Here is a 17,809-nt window from a genome sequence, read left to right on the forward strand (position 1 = left end):
ATTAGACGCTACCCAACACCTGCTTTCGGATATCCTACCAAGCGCTCCAGTTTTGTAACCAAAGGAGGGAGATTGGGCTCTTAAAGACGAAGTGAAAGTGTTCCACATTTCAAACAAAGCCAGCCCTGTTAGCACGTATGCTAAGTGCTTCTCGTTCCCTGAAGCTAATCAGATGGTAGTGGCTGTGGTAATTACAGGTACTTAGACAGTAAGCTGTACATGCGGTGATTACATCTGGCAGGAGCAGAGTATGTGGCTGATTGATGATTGCTTGTTGTGCTTATGAGTGATGTGCAAAACATACGGCACCATTCAGAATTTGTAAAAGAGCTTAGGAAATCATCCTGGGCTGCACTGGAATGCATGGGACCAAAATTAAAATAAACAAACAAACAAATCTAAACGCCAAAGCTGTGAGCATGCTGTTGTACAACTCTCTACCCAATCAGAGTGCACTAGAACTTTTTACCCACTTACATTCTCTACTAGAGCTTTCTCCCCATTTACACTGCACACTGGAACAGTGTAAAGTTCATAGAAAATATCTAGTACAGTGTATATGGAGACAATGCTCTAGAACTTTTCTACCAATTTACACTGTTTTAGATCATTTTGCCCATTCACACTGTATTAGAACTTGTCCACCCACTGCTCTACACCATTCTCTACATTCTAACTGTACTAAAAGTTGTACTTACTCATATTTTGCTTGATAATTTTTCCCATTCACACTGTAGTAAAATTTTTACTTACCGTACTCTGTTCTAGAGCTTCATCCCCATTCCCCCTCTACACAAACTTTTCTATCCAATTACACTGTTTAGATCTTTTCCCTATTCACACTGTACTATAACTTTTTTTACCCATTTACCGTACTGCGTTCTAGAGCTTAATCCCCATTCCCACTGTATTAGAACTTTTCTATCCACTTACATGTTTTTTTTTTACACATTCACACACTACTACAACTTTTCTACCCACTGTTCTAATCCATGCTCCACACTCACACTGTACTAGAACTTTCCAACTCACTCACACTGTTCTATACATATCTCCCCATTCACACACTACTAGAACTTACCCACTTACACTGTTCTACACATATCTCCCCGTTCACATTGTACTAGAACTTTTCTTCCAACTTATACTGTTTTAGATCATTTTTTCCCCATTCACACTGTACTAGAACTTGTCCACCCACACCATTCTCCACATTCTAACTGTACTAAAAGTTGCACTTACTCATACTTTGCTAGATCGTTCTCCCCATTCACACTGTACTAGAACTTTTCTACCCGCTTACAATGTTCTAGAGCTTCGTCCCTATTCACACTCTACTAGAATTTTTTACCCACATACACTGTTCTATGACTTCGTCCCCATTCACACTGTACTAGAAGTTTTGTCCCACTTTAGTGTACTCTGTTCTAGAGCTTAATCCCCATTTACACTGTACTAAAACTTTTTTACCCACTCACACTGTTCTACAGCATTCTCCACATTCACACTGTATTAGAACTGTTTTACCCACTCACACTGTTCTACAGCATTCTCCACATTCACACTGTATTAGAACTGTTTTACCCACTCACACTGTTCTACAGCATTCTCCACATTCACACTGTATTAGAACTTTTTTACCCACTTACACCGTTTTAGATCTTTTCCCTATTCACAGTCTACTAGAACTTTTTCACACTCTTCTTCCCATTTACGCTGTTTTTAGAGTTTGCCCCTATTTACACTATACTATAACTTTTTACCCACTTATGCTTTACTAGACCAAAAATGAACAGTAATTAGCTATTATTAGTTTAGTTAGATTTTGATGGATGATCACAAGCCACACACAAAAGCAGTGTGTAAGACTTTTTTTTGCAAAAAACAAAAATGCTCTAAATGACAATATTTTTATTTGGAATTTGGGAGAAATGTTGTTTGTAGTTTATAGAATAAAACAACAATGTTAATTACAACAATGTTAATTTTACTCAAACATATAGTTATCTATAAATAGCAAAATCAGAGAAACTGATTCAGAAACTGAAGTGGTCTCTTAAGTTTTTTTCAGAGCTGTATACTCAATATTGACTTAACTGTTAGGGGGAACTGTGGAAGTCAACGCAAGATCAGGAAGAATCAGAAAACTCCAAGACAGGATTGCTCATATTCTGCTCCAAAAGCAAAACAAATGTCTTTCATATAAAAAAAAGCTGAACAGCGTGAGCTATTTAAAAGAAGGCAGATTTAGGGCAGGAAGAGCAGCTGTGTGGGGGGTAAGAGAGAGAAGCTGATACTCCTAATCCAGCACTTTTGGGTGGGAGATCCTGTACAGTAACTCAGGCTGGATGTGTTAATCCTGATGAAGCTCTGCTGACTAACACTCTCGTGTTTCAGGATTTTATCTCAGGCTATCGTGCCGATGAATTTGGGAGCATAAACAATGCAGGCGTGTGAATAAGCGCCATGCCTACAGCACTTCCCCCCCACCCCTACACCCCCCCCCCCAACCAACCAACTGCCACCCCCTCTCCACCTAGCCACAGTTGTTGCCGTGGAAACATACAAAGAGATTTCTAAGCAGGCGGCACAAGTTCTGTCACCGTGGCAACCGCTGGCTTTCATCCAAGCTTTCGGGGTCTAGTTCTCTCCATTCGCACCGTTTTGCCAAACTGACCACCGACCGTTTCGACTACTCTCATACACGCTGCAAAATAACCGCACACTGCCGCCAACGCATTAGCATAATAGCGTGATACAGATTCACACACACAGCACAAGCGGCCACGGGCTTTGGACAGTGTCATGTTATTGGCTGCAAGTCCAGCAAAAGTTCTCCCTGATTGAAAAACTTATCTTCTATTATCTGTAGCAGATATTAATATAAATACCTTTTGTTTCTGAAAAAAGGTTTAAAGGTTTAAATTTCATACAAACACTAAGATTTTATTTTTTAAATTATTACAAATATAGTGGAATGTTAGTCTTTACTTAAAAAAAAAAAACCTTTTTGTACATTTAACACAATTTTCTTCAATGTGGGTATGGACACCATCTGCAGCGTTGCTTGGTTAAGTTTGAATAATTTATTTGAACGGGTAAAAAAAAAAAAGTATGTTTTTTATTTGTATATATAATTTCGATATTTATTTATTTATTTAGCTTGTCACGTAGAAAAAGGGTGAGAGGACGGACGTAATTGCAGGTATATATTTATATTCAACAAAATAAGGAACACTAAATATACAGTGAGTCCAAGAAGTATTTGATCCCTTGCTGATTTTCTTCGTTGGCCCACTAATAAGACATGATCATTCTATACTTTTAATGGTAGATGTATTCTTACATGGAGAGACAGAATATTAAAAAGAAAATCCAGAAAATAAATCTAAGGAATATATATTAATTGATTTGTATTTCATGGAGTGAAATAAGTATTTGATCCCTTAGTATTCATTAGCAGTTCTGGCTTTTACAGACCAGTTAGACACTCCCAATCAACTTGTTACCTGACCTGAAGCCACCTGTTCTCACTAATCACTTGTGTGAAAAACACCTGTCCACAGAATCAGACAGATCACACAGATTTCAAGTCTCCAACATGGGTAAAACCAAAGAGCTGTCACAGGACCTCAGAGGCAGAATTGTTGACCTTCACAAAGCTGGAATGGGCTACAAAAAGATTAGTAAGGTGTTGGATGTGAAAGTAACAACTATTGGTGCAATTATCAGAAAGTTTAAAGAGTATAACATGACAATCAACAGACCTCTGCCCGGTGCTCCAAAGAAGATTTCGCCTCGTGGGGTGGCAATGATGCTGAGAACGGTCAGAAATCGTCCTGCAACCACTCGGCAGGAGTTAGCAAATGACCTGAAGGCAGCTGGGACCACAGTTTGCAAGGAAACAATTGGCAACACTTTGCGCAACAATGGATTCACATCCTGCAGTGCCCGAAAGGTACCCCTGCTGAAGAGAGCACATGTGGAGGCGCGCCTCAAGTATGCCAATGATCATTTGAAAGATGAAACAAGTTATTGGGAGAAGGTTTTGTGGTCAGACGAGACCAAAATTGAACCTTTTGGCCTCAACTCCACCCGCCATGTGTGGAGGAAGAAAAATGCTGCCTATGACCCCAAGAACACTGTGCCCACCGTCAAGCATGGAGTTGGAAGCATAATGTTTTGGGGGTGTTTCTCTGCCAAGGGTACAGGGCTACTTCACCGCATCACTGGGAAGATGGATGGAGTCATGTACCGCACAATCCTGAGGGACAACCTCCTCCCCTCTGCCAGGGGTCTGAAAATGGGCCGTGGTTGGGTCTTCCAACATGATAACGACCCTAAACATACAGCAAAGGCAACACAGGATTGGCTCAAGAAAAATCACATTAAGGTCATGGAGTGGCCCAGCCAGTCGCCAGACCTCAATCTGATCGAAAATCTATGGAGGGAGCTGAAGGTCAGAGTTGCCAAGCGACAGCCCACCAACCTTCATGATTTAGAGAGGATCTGCAAAGAAGAGTGGGCCAAAATTCCCCCTGGTGTGTGTGCTAAACTTGTGGTTAACTACAACAAACGACTCACCGCTGTGCTTGCAAACAAAGGCTTTGCCTCTAAGTATTGAGTGTGTTTGGCAAGAGGGATCAAATAATTATTTTCCTCATTGAAATACAAATTAATTAAAATATATTCTTTAAAATTATATTCTGGATTTTTGTCTTGATATTCTGTCTCTCCATGTTAGAATATATCTACCATTAAAAGTGCAGAAGGATAGTGTCTTTATTAGTGGGCAAACAAAGAAAATCAGCAAGGGATCAAATACTTCTTGGACTCACTGTATATATATATATATATATATATATATATATATATATATATATATATATATATATATATATATATATATATACACACATACACACACAAGGAGGACGAGGAACACCTGGGCCAGGAAACGGGATGGCGGGGTTACAAACAAGACACAAGGTGACAACACTAGTGGAGACAGGATAGTAACAAAACAAGGAATAAAACAAGGCCATGTGCTTAAAACAGCACATGCATAGCTATTCTTATAAAACATCAAACTATTTACATGTCTAAGAAAAAAGTATGTCCTCTTATGGGACAGTAGTTTATCATCATTTAAAAATGGTCCTTGCCACTTGAAATTGAATTACATTACATTAAACTAAAAGTGTACTTCATATTAGTCTATTTTTTTTTAAATACACTATAGTGTACTTTTTACTATCAAACATTAGATGAAAGCATAATATTAATATTAATGTTCTTTTAATTTATTTAAGTAAATACATAAATCTGTTAGTATATGTACAGCATACTTAGACATTTCTCGTCTTATGTTTTAAATGCAATTAAGTAAAAAAAAAATGTCACCAGGGTAAGCTGAGAAAATATGATTTATGTGTATTAAAATGCCTTATTTTTTTATGACCAGTCTAATTCACTCTGATGGATGAACCCAGACTGTTTCATAAATCCAGACGTCCATCTATAATATAGCCAGCAAAGGCTAACTTGTGCCCAGAGCTCACCTGGGCCTGGTTTAATTTAAGGAATACAAAAGCTTCACAGATCCTGTCAGTTACAAAGAGCAGATATTATTAGAATTTCCCACCACTCAGCTTTAATTACTCAGGATGATGTCCCACTGCAGAGTGAAAGAACTGATCAGAAGATTTCTTCTCCACATCTCAGCCTCCCGCTGTATCTGCTCTTCTGACCTGCCATGATTTATTCATCACTTTACTGGATAAGAGCATCTGCATGAAGAAGAGGAATCTTCTTGTTATTTAGTTTTGTGAACTGATGTTTGTGTTTCCCTGTGTTTGTGCTTTTGATTATTTTGAATATTTATGAGACTACACAGAAATCAGCTTTTTTTCCAGCTTAATCACCTTTTATTTTCACTTTTTATTTCGTGTCATGCTCAAATGCCATCTGCTGTGTGGACAGTAAATTTTAGAAAATTGGAATTGATGAAAGCAATATAAATATACAGTATATTAATAGATCAATATAAACATTGTCATTTAGAGCCTTTATTTGCAGAAATTGAGAAGTGGCTGAAAAAAAAGGTGCAGAGCTTTCAAACCTCAAATAATGCAAAGACAAACAACAAAGTACATATTCATAAAGTTTTAAGAGTTCAGAAATCAATATTTGGTGGAATTACCCTGTTTTTTAATCACAGTTTTAATCATTCATCTTGTCATGTTCTCCTCCACCATTCTTACACACTGCTTTTGGAAAACTTTATGCCAATTCTGGTGCAAAATTTCAAGCAGTTAAGTTTGGTTTGATGGTTTTTGATCCCCCATCTTCCATCTTGTTTATATTCCAGAGATTTTAAATATGGGAAAATCTTATTTTTTAGAGAGCTGTATATTAATTACACCACAACATTCAGACAGTTTAAGCTTTAACTCAGCAAAGTATGGAGAAATAGTATGGAAGAAATATCAGATACATTAATATTATTAATTCAGTGTCTTCAGGCCCTTGAAAATAAAACAGTTGTGATGTCACTGATGTTCATGGTTACTATCTTTAAAGAGGGGGATATCTAAAGTATGCATGTATGTACTACATATGCAATTTGTATTGCATAATCAAAAGCATTAGCATGTGCCCGATTACATCAAAAAAATAAAATCTGTTTGGCACATTCATGTCATTTAGAAAATATTGCACAATTTAAATAGGTGTCTGAACAATAAGAAATATTCAGAAATATGCAGAGAGATATAACTAAACTAATTTGGTGAGAATCAGTTACGGATGATTTCATCAGGAGAGCTCATTATACCTCAATACAAGTGTATCAGTTTACAAGCAAATATTTAGCGTTCCAGTACAGCAGATGTGCAGACGATCTCTGTAAGAACGTCCTTATCAATATTAAATAATTAAATATTAGTGCTAACTAACGAACCACAACAAATGCTAATCTTAGAAACATAAGTACTGTTTAGTGTCAGATAAGACATAGAGATATGCACAATCTTTTATAGATAAACATCAAAGCCAGCTAATCAGTTAAAGTGAGTTTTCTCTCTCTTTTCTTTCATACACAACATACATAATGTATTTTATATAAAGTAACATCCAACAATCTGCTCTGGTGTTTGTCCAACATGTTTTTAAATAGTAGAGAATACCTTACTGTATCAAATAAAAACAGAGGGAACACTTAAACAACACAATGTAACTCCAAGTAAATCAAACTTCTGTGAAATCAACCTGTCCAGTTAGGAAGCAACACTGATTGTGAACCAATTTCACCTGCTGTTATGCAAATGGAACAGACAACAGGTAGAAGTGAGAGGCAATTAGCAAGACAACTCCTATAGAGAAGTGGTTCTGCAGGTGGTGATCAGTGATCACAGACCTTTTCTCTGTTCTCATCCTTTCTGGCTGATGTTTTGGTCACTTTTGCATTTTGTCTGTTCTCTCTTCATAGAGGTAGCATGAGGCGGAGTCTACAACCCACAGAAGTTGCTCAGGTAGTGCAGCTCATCCAGGATGGCACAGCAATGCGAGCTCTGGCAAGAAGGTTTGCCGTGTCCGTCAGCACAGTGTCCAGGAGACAGGCCAGTACACCAGGAGACGTGGAGGGGGCCGTAGAAGGGCAACAACCCAACAGCAGGACCACTACCTCCAAGAGCCCTGCAAAATTACTTCCAGCAGGCCACTAATATTCATGCTTCTGCTCAAACCATGAGGGTGGTATGAGGGCACGAAGTTCCCAAATGGGGCTTGTGCTTACAGCCCAACACTGTGCAGGGCGATTGGCATTTTCCAGAGAACATAAAGATTGGCAGATTGGCTATTGGCGCCCTGTGCTCCTCACGGATCAGAGCAGATTCACACTGAGCACATGGAAGAAACATTTCTCAGGAGAACATCCGCCACCTAATCAGCAGCATGCCCAGGCATTGTAGGGAGGTCATACAGGCACGTGGAGGCCACACACACTACTGAGCCTCATTTTGACTTTTCATTTGATTTTCCACTTTGATTTTAAGTATGATTTCAAATCCAGACCTCCATGAGATAATAATTTTGATTTACATTGATCATTTTTGTTATTTTGTTCTCCACTATATAATGAATAAAGATTTTTCAACTAGCATATTTTATTCATTGAGATCTAGGATGTGTTCTTTTTTTGCCTTTATTTCTTTGAGCCATATTCACCATATTTGTAGGAATTTGAACTCTGCCTTTAACCCACCCATGTAATGAAAACAAAAATACACACAAGCGTTCTGTACCTGCTTTCTGGATGGCTGCAGACCAGACACCAAGCTGATGAATGATGGCATTTCAACCTCCCACAAAGGTTGAAGATCTCCCACACTGCGGTACAGAATATGTTGGGAAACAGCTGCAGCAGGTCCTGCTTTTTTCCTGATCTTCACCTCTGCCCTAAATCCATCCATGCAATGGAAACACAAATACACACAAAGGTTATATGTTAGAGGCTATGTGTTAAGTTAAGTGTTGTATGTTAAGTTAAGGGTTGCGTGTTAAGTTAAGGGTTGCGTGTTAAGTTAAGGGTTGCGTGTTAAGTTAAGGGTTGCGTGTTAAGTTAAGGGTTGCGTGTTAAGTTAAGGGTTGCGTGTTAAGTTAAGGGTTGCGTGTTAAGTTAAGGGTTGCGTGTTAAGTTAAGGGTTGCGTGTTAAGTTAAGGGTTGCGTGTTAAGTTAAGGGTTGCGTGTTAAGTTAAGGGTTGCGTGTTAAGTTAAGGGTTGCGTGTTAAGTTAAGGGAGAACTCCAGTGTCAAATGGACTTTTGTTGTAGTAAAACATGATAAAAAGTACTAACCTTTGATGAATAGCACACCTCCGTTCTCCCACAGTCCAAACACCCTTCAGACTGGTTGACATGGAGCATAATTTCCCCCCGATAAATCACTGTTTCCACTGTTATCCAGACTCAAAGTAGCTTCACACCTCCTTGGTAGAATTCGGAGAGCCCTGACATAAAAAAAGACATTAATAACTTAAAAAGTGCACAAGAAGCTTATTAAAAACCACAGTTTACATCCTATAACGCTAGCTTTAGCTCTGAACGCTACCATTACTCCTGGCCCTGGCTGCTACTCTATGCAGAGTCTATGTAGATTTGGAAAAAGTGATTTTTGGGGCAAATTATGCCCCGTGTCACCAAATCTGAAGGGTGTTTTTTGACAAACTGTTCAAATTTCTGGATCTCGGAACGCTGTGGGAGAACGGAGGTGTGCTATTCATCAATGGTAAGTACTTTTTATCATGTTTTACAACACCAAAAGTCCATTTTACACCAGAGTTCTCCTTTAAGGGGTTGTGTGTAGGTTAACCTAACACACATCCGTTACCCTAACACATAACCCTAAACTTAACACATAACCTTTGTATGCAATTGTGTTTCCATTGCATGGATGGGTTTAAGTAAACAGCTGCAGCTGTTTCCCCAACATTAAGTGAACAAGCTTATACTGTACTGCCAACCATCATCAGCTTGGTGTCTGGTCTGCAGCCATCCAGAAAGCAGGTATAGAAACCTTGTGTGTATTATTTTTTTTACATGTTTAATTTACCTGTACTACACAATGACAAATTAAATGTGCCTTCAAATATATGAGCATATATAGGAGAAAATATATGAGATAAAATGTGTACAAGTTACTGTCTGTGGTAATCAACAGCACACTACAGATGCAGCAGATGGATGAATGAGAAACACTTGACTAATTTTGTCTCCTGGCTCTCTTTCCAAAACTCGGCATACTTTTCTCAGAGACAGCAGAAGATGGGGGTCATATCAGGCACTGGTGGGAGCACTTGCTCACGACTGGGGGATGGGGACATGATGCAGTAAAGTGCTGTTTAGAGAGAGCAAGACATGAGCTCATCTTTCATGAGAGCTTCTCACCCTCTCACCTTAAGCCTTACTGCTGGACATTCCCCTACAGAGGACGGATGTAGCAAGAAAGATTCAGCCTGGGCTCTTACTCACATGTACCTGGTAATCAGTCAGGTAGACAGGAGCCCCTGATGGCCTTTAAAGAAGCTCTTCTACAGGAGCCTTTTATCTGGGCCTCGGCGGACCAGATGGTGGGCCACAAGTGTGGATGCTGGGCTCCTCTCAGACAGGGACCTGACCTTCTGTGTCTGAGCATAGTCCTATTAACAGGGAAAGATCAGAGATAGGAGGGTAAAGAACCTTTAAATTGGAGAAAAATAGTCTAAAAGTAGTGGAAAGTACATTCATACATTCAAATGGCAGGTATTATTTGAGGGGTGGATCATTCTCAGAACTGCAGTGACTGTACTGACATGGTGGTGTGTTTGTGACAGTGTGTGTTAGTGTGTGCCAAAATGAGGGGATCAAACACAGAAGTGCTGCTATATATTTTTTAAACAACTCAGAGTCAATGTTAAACTTAGAACCAGAAACATATGGCTAACAGTGTCCTGTAGTCAGCTTCCAGTGGGCAGCAACCAATGGGAAGTGTTCTGTGATAACTACTGAAGGACTACATGATGATGGTATATTTATTTAAACTCCAGCAAAAATCAGAATATACTGGAGTCCTCTTAACAAAGTAATAAGATAAATATTTCCCATTCACAGAACCAGTAAATTAAGTAAACAAATTAAAATAAATATGTATATAAAAAATAGATATTTATACTACACACTGTATTTCTCAAATATTACCCAGAATTATATTTATTAGCAAACAGACACTGAGACAAACAAATAAATGCGGGGTACCCCTTTTTCTTGGTGTGTGTGTCAGCGTCAGGCCTGAATCGCTGCTTGTGAACGTTGTGGCCTCAAACTAAATGGTCCGAATAACGTTTTTTTGAGCTCCGGATATCCGGCACTGATTGGTAGCGAATATTCACTTTAAAAAGACTGATTAAAAACAAATTAAAGTATGAAAAAATCCAACTCACAGCCCCCTTAATTCAAAGCAAAATTTTCTACGTACCCCCGCCCCGAACAAAAAAATAATTGCCACCACTTTCCTCGGGCCGGGAATTGGTCTTTGATAGGCGCCTGTTTTTTTTTTTTAAATTCACACTTTTCTTATTTCTAATTAAATATATACTAGAGACAGATTATATCAGTACAGTATCATTTATGTCACGTTAGTCCTGGATATATGGAGTGCATTATCACATTATTATTATGTGCTGCGTGCTCTGACCGATGAGACGTTTTCACCCCAGATTTTTTTGTGTTTTCACCCCGGATTTTTTGCTGCCCACACCACGGCTTCTCCGCTGCGTGCGCAGGCCAGACAAAAAAAAACGTTTGTTCAAAAAGTATTTTATATTCTTAAACTTTTTTTTAATTATATTACAGTAGTAGAAAGTCATAGTAAATTATGTTACTGTACTGATAGTGCGGTGCATAGCTGTATTACTGATTTTTGTGTTTTTGCACTTGGGCTATAAGCTCAATATAAAACAGTTTGTTTGTTTAGAAATTATTTAATATTCTTAAGCCATGTTAAATTTTATTAGATTAGGGGAAATTCATTCAGACATCATTCTTGTAGGCTTGTTTTTTTGTACCTGATTTAGTCCCTACTGTTGCCACATTACCCCTTACATTTTATTATATAAATCAGTTTCGAAGTGCTTGCAAGTTTATATCATGTATAACATTACTTTTAATGTCAGACAGAAGCTGCCTTATTATGGCAATACATGGCAGACACAAGTTAAGTTTGCTGGCAGGAATAATCTTGTCTTTTTGTTTTTTTTTTACAGCATCAAGAAATAATACTTACCGCATTTAGATGGTTCCTCGAGCTTGATGTGCCACCGTGATATGCTAAATGAATATCCAATGTTTTTATGTCTACACTCAAATTGAAATATTTCTAATCAGCTGAGGTTCTCGGCATTTTGACTCTTTTGTACCTTATCATTAACCTGAACAGAAGTGTGATGTTAAAGCGAGGTGGAGCTAAAGAAAGAAAATAGACGAATATCCGAAAACCTACTCAACGAGCGAATATCCGAATACCCGGATATTCGGGTCCAGCCCTATGGCCGCATCTCGCTCTTTTGCGCCAAAAAAAGCACTTTGCGTGGTGTAAAATGGTGAGCAATGGGGTGGAGAGCTGCTACCTTGTTTCTGAGAGGGAAATCCAGCGTTGTCAGAGGAAGTCTGAGCCTCGCGGCAGCTCAGAGCGCTATCTGGTGACGGTGGAGGCTCTGGTTCAGTTCACTGGGGAAGCGAACTTCCGCTAACTCGGGTGCTGTTAGCTAACGCTAGCAGAGTCTCGTGCAGACCTCTGCAGCAGAACTTCAGTCAGAACTTCACTTTACGATGGAGAATTTCACTCTTTTCTCACTCTTTGGCTTATTAGTCCACTTTAAGCTTCTCTGGTTGACAACCCAGCGCTTGACTCGCCGATAAAATGACAAAATATAACGTGTTTTACATTATTACATTTTCACCTCTCACCCCTCTTTTCTGCTTCTCCCTCACAAACACACACTGTCCGCCCGCCCCCTACAGTCAAAGCACCAATCAACTGGAAAAGGCACACTCTAACAATGAGTGACAACACTTTTAGCCAATGAAAACGCTTTTCAACTTTAGAGTCTCATACTCTGTATTTTAACACATTTTATATACAGTATTTTAACCCATGAGCTTTATACTTTTTAACCTTATTAAACAGATTTTAGGGATTTTAAACACTTTAACACTTTATTTATATTTATTTATTTATTTTTGAAATACATCCAAAATGTACCAGGGGCTACACACAAACTATTTATGATATGGTTACATTACTCATGCATTAAAAAAAAATCATCAAATCATAAATAAAATTAAATAAAAAAATAAAACTGGCCATAATTTGAGTATGAAGTGACATAAACTGTTTAATCAAGCATTAATAAATTATTATTAATTAATAATACACTTGAGGTTTGTGCTGTAACATGTAATATATATATATATATATATATATATATATATATATATATATATATATATATATATATATATATATATATATTACAAATATTTGCAGCTGAATGTAATGCTACATTCACATTATCAGGCTGAATTGACTCGAATCTAAAATCTTTTTTCCTCAATGTGGTTCAGATCAGATTCTTTTATGGCTGTGTGAACGGGCCAAATCTGACTGATTTTTAATTTTTTTTTATTAGATTTGAGCCACTTCCATATGTGGTCCTAAATCATGTTCGAATCCGATTTATGGACATGCAACATGTGAACGTGAATGTGAATGTGAACAGTCAAATCTTAATTTATGCGTCTTTTTGCTTTTACGCATGCGCTACATGCTTCTCTCTCGTACCCAGACATCTCTTGGTGCTGCTATAGCTGCAAAAACCGCAAAAGCAAACCGCCTGGCTTTTTTTTACCTCCTCGACCCGAGCATGTACCTCAGACCAGCTGTTTACTCTCCACTCCAGCAAAAGATGCTCCACATATGAGATGCTAACACATCCATTTCCCTTTATAAAGCTACGAGTCGTCTCTCAAATATAACGTTATTTGTTGTTGGTGAAGAAGGCAAACGTTTATACACGTATCAATGAGCGCATGTGAGACTTTTCAGGGACAGATTCGTTCACATTACACACAGATACAGGTCACTTACAGTATATTTGTGAATGTGAACCGTCACGTGGCTTGTAATGTGAATGTAGCGTGTGTAAAGTGTAAGACCAATTTAAAGACTAAAGAACCTCAACATAAACTTTCCTACTAATTAAGTGTCACACTAGATCTGTAAGCCCAAGTAAGCCCAACCTGAGAACTGCTGAAGAGCCCTAATTTTTGAAGTCGCTGGACTGTCAGAGATGTTAGCGTGGTTTAGTTTGATGAAGGAACAGCACATTTGGTGAAGACCCATTAGAAATCCCTATATGAGATCACTGTCTGCAATAACAGATTGCATCAGTAGATTGTTTTGCACAGTTAATTGGGTTCTTTCAAACAGTCTAAGTGAGAAGGTGCTGCTGTAATTAAGGCAGGAAAACTCGGCTAGCTTTTGTTCGTGTTTCAGTGTGTGCTCTGGAGAGCCCCTCCGCGCGGGGCCAGGAGGGATAGTGTGTAATTAATGTGTGGGAAAACTGGTGCTGTTCGCTCACGAATGGGGGCACCTGCGTTTGTGTTCTCATGAGCTGCCAGTACATTTGAAGTGGAAAAAAGAGAAAAATATAAAGAAAATCAACAGCAAGCAGAAAAACAATACTCAGCACTGAACAGAAGGTTTGGATTTGGCAGGCGTAGTTTGCGCTGTTTCAGTCCAAGTACAGGAATTCTCTGCAAATTATGCGTTTATCATGATGGGGAAAGGTTTTGTTTTTAGAGTAAATTGAGCTGCAGAAACTAAATTAATGAAAAATAGGTGACAGGACGCAGGATACAGGCCTATTCTTTTGGTGCCAACAAAGAAAATGGTAAACAAAGCATTTTATTGAACAAATGTATCAAAGTACATTTGATATCAGTAATGATAATTGTTATCTACAGTGGTTAACACTAAATGGTGCAATGTAGATTTTTTGATGTATGACATTGATTTAAACATTCAGAAAAAAAGGATATGATTTTCATTGGTGATTTAGGGTCTACAGTGTGAGAATCTAGATTTATTGTTCTTCTTGTAAAGTATCTCTATTTTTGTAGTTTTTTTAGTTTACTACATAATTTAAACACACGTGTACGTTTTACAATCGTCCTGTTATTACTTGCCCACACGCTCCGCAAAACCAGCAAGCTGATTGGCTGTTTCTCCGGAGAGGAAATTTATTTGGGGCTTTGATTTGGCGCCCCCTCTAGTGCAGCGCCCCTATGCGTCGCATAGGCTGCATACCCTCTTTTGGCGCCACTGGGTGTGGCTAGAATACAGAGTGCTGAACACTGGTAAATCTGTTCCAGCCCTTTCCTGACACCTACAGTATGTACCATATTAATCCTTGTTGTGGTTGACCAGTTTCCTAAGACCTGCAAAATTGTTGCTGTGGCTAAGGCCAAATTGGCCAATGAGACAGTCATGCAGATACTACAGAATGCAGAAATTTGTATGAAGGGGTTCTCCAGCCATTTTGTAAGGATTTCGGATGCTGCCAAGATATTTGGCGAGTGTGTCTTCAGGTTTTCACCCCTAGTCTAACTGCCAGACTGGAAGGGTCAAAAACAACCATTAGACATCACAGTGTCTGACATCTGTCAACCCTTTCTCCTGGTCCAAGCACCTACACTGGATGGAGAATGGCCACACTACTCTTTGGCATTCCTTGGTGGGAATCAAGCTAGATTTCTGCCAGAAGCTTGTGGAGGACCACCAAAAACATCTGATTTAATTGGAAAACCCAGATAACATGCCTATGTGGGGCCTGTATGGGCAGCCCAAGTGAAAATCAAAAGGTTTTGTTTGCTGGTTCCATGTCGCCCCTACATATAAATGCATATAAATGTCAGTGGTGGGACCAGGAGGGGTTGAACATGGGCCCAGTATAGGTTGTAGATTGAAAGTTTGAGCTGATGCGACAAATATTGATTTGTTTGGCCACAATAATGACCAAAGTTATGTTTGGAAGAGTGAAGGTAAGGCATTTAACTCCAAAAGCACTGTTTCACTTATTAAACATGGTGGTGGGAGCATCATACTCCATGCTTTATGCTTTTAATGCCAGTGGAACTGGTACATTGCACTAGACACAGAAGTTAATGAAACAATTAAAAGAACTGAACCCATTATACCAAGAAGATGTCAAGGTCAATCATCAAAACCAGAATTCTGGTGGGTTGTACACTGCACATGGAGCCTGGATGGGACCTTCAAGAAGGGATTAAGGAGGGCTGTAATGATGGTTCTCTTTGGAAGAACGACTGGGTCACTGGGATCATGCTCACCTGAAACACAACTAGCCCACCCCATTCCATCCATGTGAGCCCACATGAGAACGATGGCTGGGTCAGCTCCTTAAATATAGGTAACCAACTGATTGCAGATGGTAACTGGACCCTAAATTTGACCTTGGTCAGCAGGTCTGATGCTCTACTAAAGACCTTCTGCTGCATCTTGAGAACTGGATGATAGCCCAATGGCAAGTTCGGCAGGTCATTTTTCTTTTACAGAGATTTTAATGGTAAATGTTAAACTATATGGATGAGCTTAAAGTCTGATTAGTTGTTAAAGTCTTATGATGTCTAAATTGGTCATGAATCTAATAATAATTTGATGTTCTTATCTTAAATTCAATATCATCACTACAGTGAACCCATGTCACCAGCCTAAATTCAATTAACATTTGCTATAATGACTACTGGCATGATCAAACTGTTAAAACTGAAGCTCAGTCAGAGCATATTATACAGGATTATTGGAAAAGGTATGTCTACTTAAGTTTAAGCAGTGAAATGTAAAACTGTAGATACAACATATCTTGCCTATTCTTCCTACGTCTTGACATATATAGCTCTGGAAAAAAAAAAAAAGCGACGACTTAAAATGATGAGTTTCTTTGATTTTACCAAATTGAAAACCTCTGGAATATAATCAAAAGGAAGATTAATAATGATCACAAGCCATCAAACCAAGCTGAACTGCTTGAATTTTTGCACAAGGAGTGGCATAAGGTTATTCAATAGCAGTGTGTAAGACTGGTGGAGGAGAACATGCCAAGATGCATGAAAACTGTGATTAAAAAAAACAGGGTTATTCCACCATATTAATTTCTGAATTTTTAAAACTTTATGAACATGAACTTGTTTTCTTTGTATTATTTGAGGTCTGAAAGATCTGTATTTTTTGTTATTTCATCCATTTCTTATTTTCTGCAAATAAAAATATTTTTATTTGAAATTGGGAGAATTCCAGAGCTGTTTATACTCTTATACAAGCTGTGCATGGACTACTGTAAGTTATAATATATCTAATTTTCATTTTCATAGTTTTATTCCATGAGAAGATATAATAAACTATTTGCAGAAATGTGACGAATGTTCTCCATTGTATATATTAATATGACTCTTCATCAGCAGGAGTTGGAACATTTTGGGAGGTGCAGCAGGAGCTTCATCTGCATCCTGCATGCCGTAGCTGAATAGACCACCCGGTCGGTTGGCTGATTGTGTCTGAGTGCAGAACAGACTGCAGACTGAGAGAGGCTGATTCTGCTAATTAGGTCACTTGCACCTGGCACCTTAATGCGCCTCCATTCAACAAGCCCAAAGTTTGATTTTTGGCAGAGCAACAAAGCCCCATCCGAAACGAGCGCATTCAACCACTGGCTAATTCCAGCCACCTGTTTAGAGGTGAAGGGGTGCCAGCTGAGGATTGGATTAGCCGCCTTACTCTTGCTCCAAGAACCGAATCGAATCAATCAGAGCCTATTTTCTCCTCTGCTCCTCATTGGAGCTCAGCGCAGTCTGTGAAGATGAAGATGAAGAAGGACTTCAGGCTTGATTCTTCTACTTCTACAAGCAGGAGCAGAAAAGGCCTGTTTACACTGCAGGATTAAATAAAATAATGCGTTGAATGATCTATCTAAGAAATTATGGACTGTTACTGCATTGTAAAATTTTGCATCTCAAATTTAGACAATATGATGAATGTGTCTATATTATATGATACACGTCTATTGTATATGTAATTGTTCTTTTACAGAAAGTCTTGGGGCCCTATCTTACACCATGCCGAATACTCAAAAGTCTATTTACAGTGCTTTGCACACACGCAATTAAAATAGCCATGGAGCTTGTGAATAATTCTACAC

This window comes from Astyanax mexicanus, chromosome 15, assembly GCF_023375975.1.
Source record: "Astyanax mexicanus isolate ESR-SI-001 chromosome 15, AstMex3_surface, whole genome shotgun sequence".
NCBI classification, from domain to species: Eukaryota; Metazoa; Chordata; class Actinopteri; order Characiformes; family Acestrorhamphidae; genus Astyanax; species Astyanax mexicanus.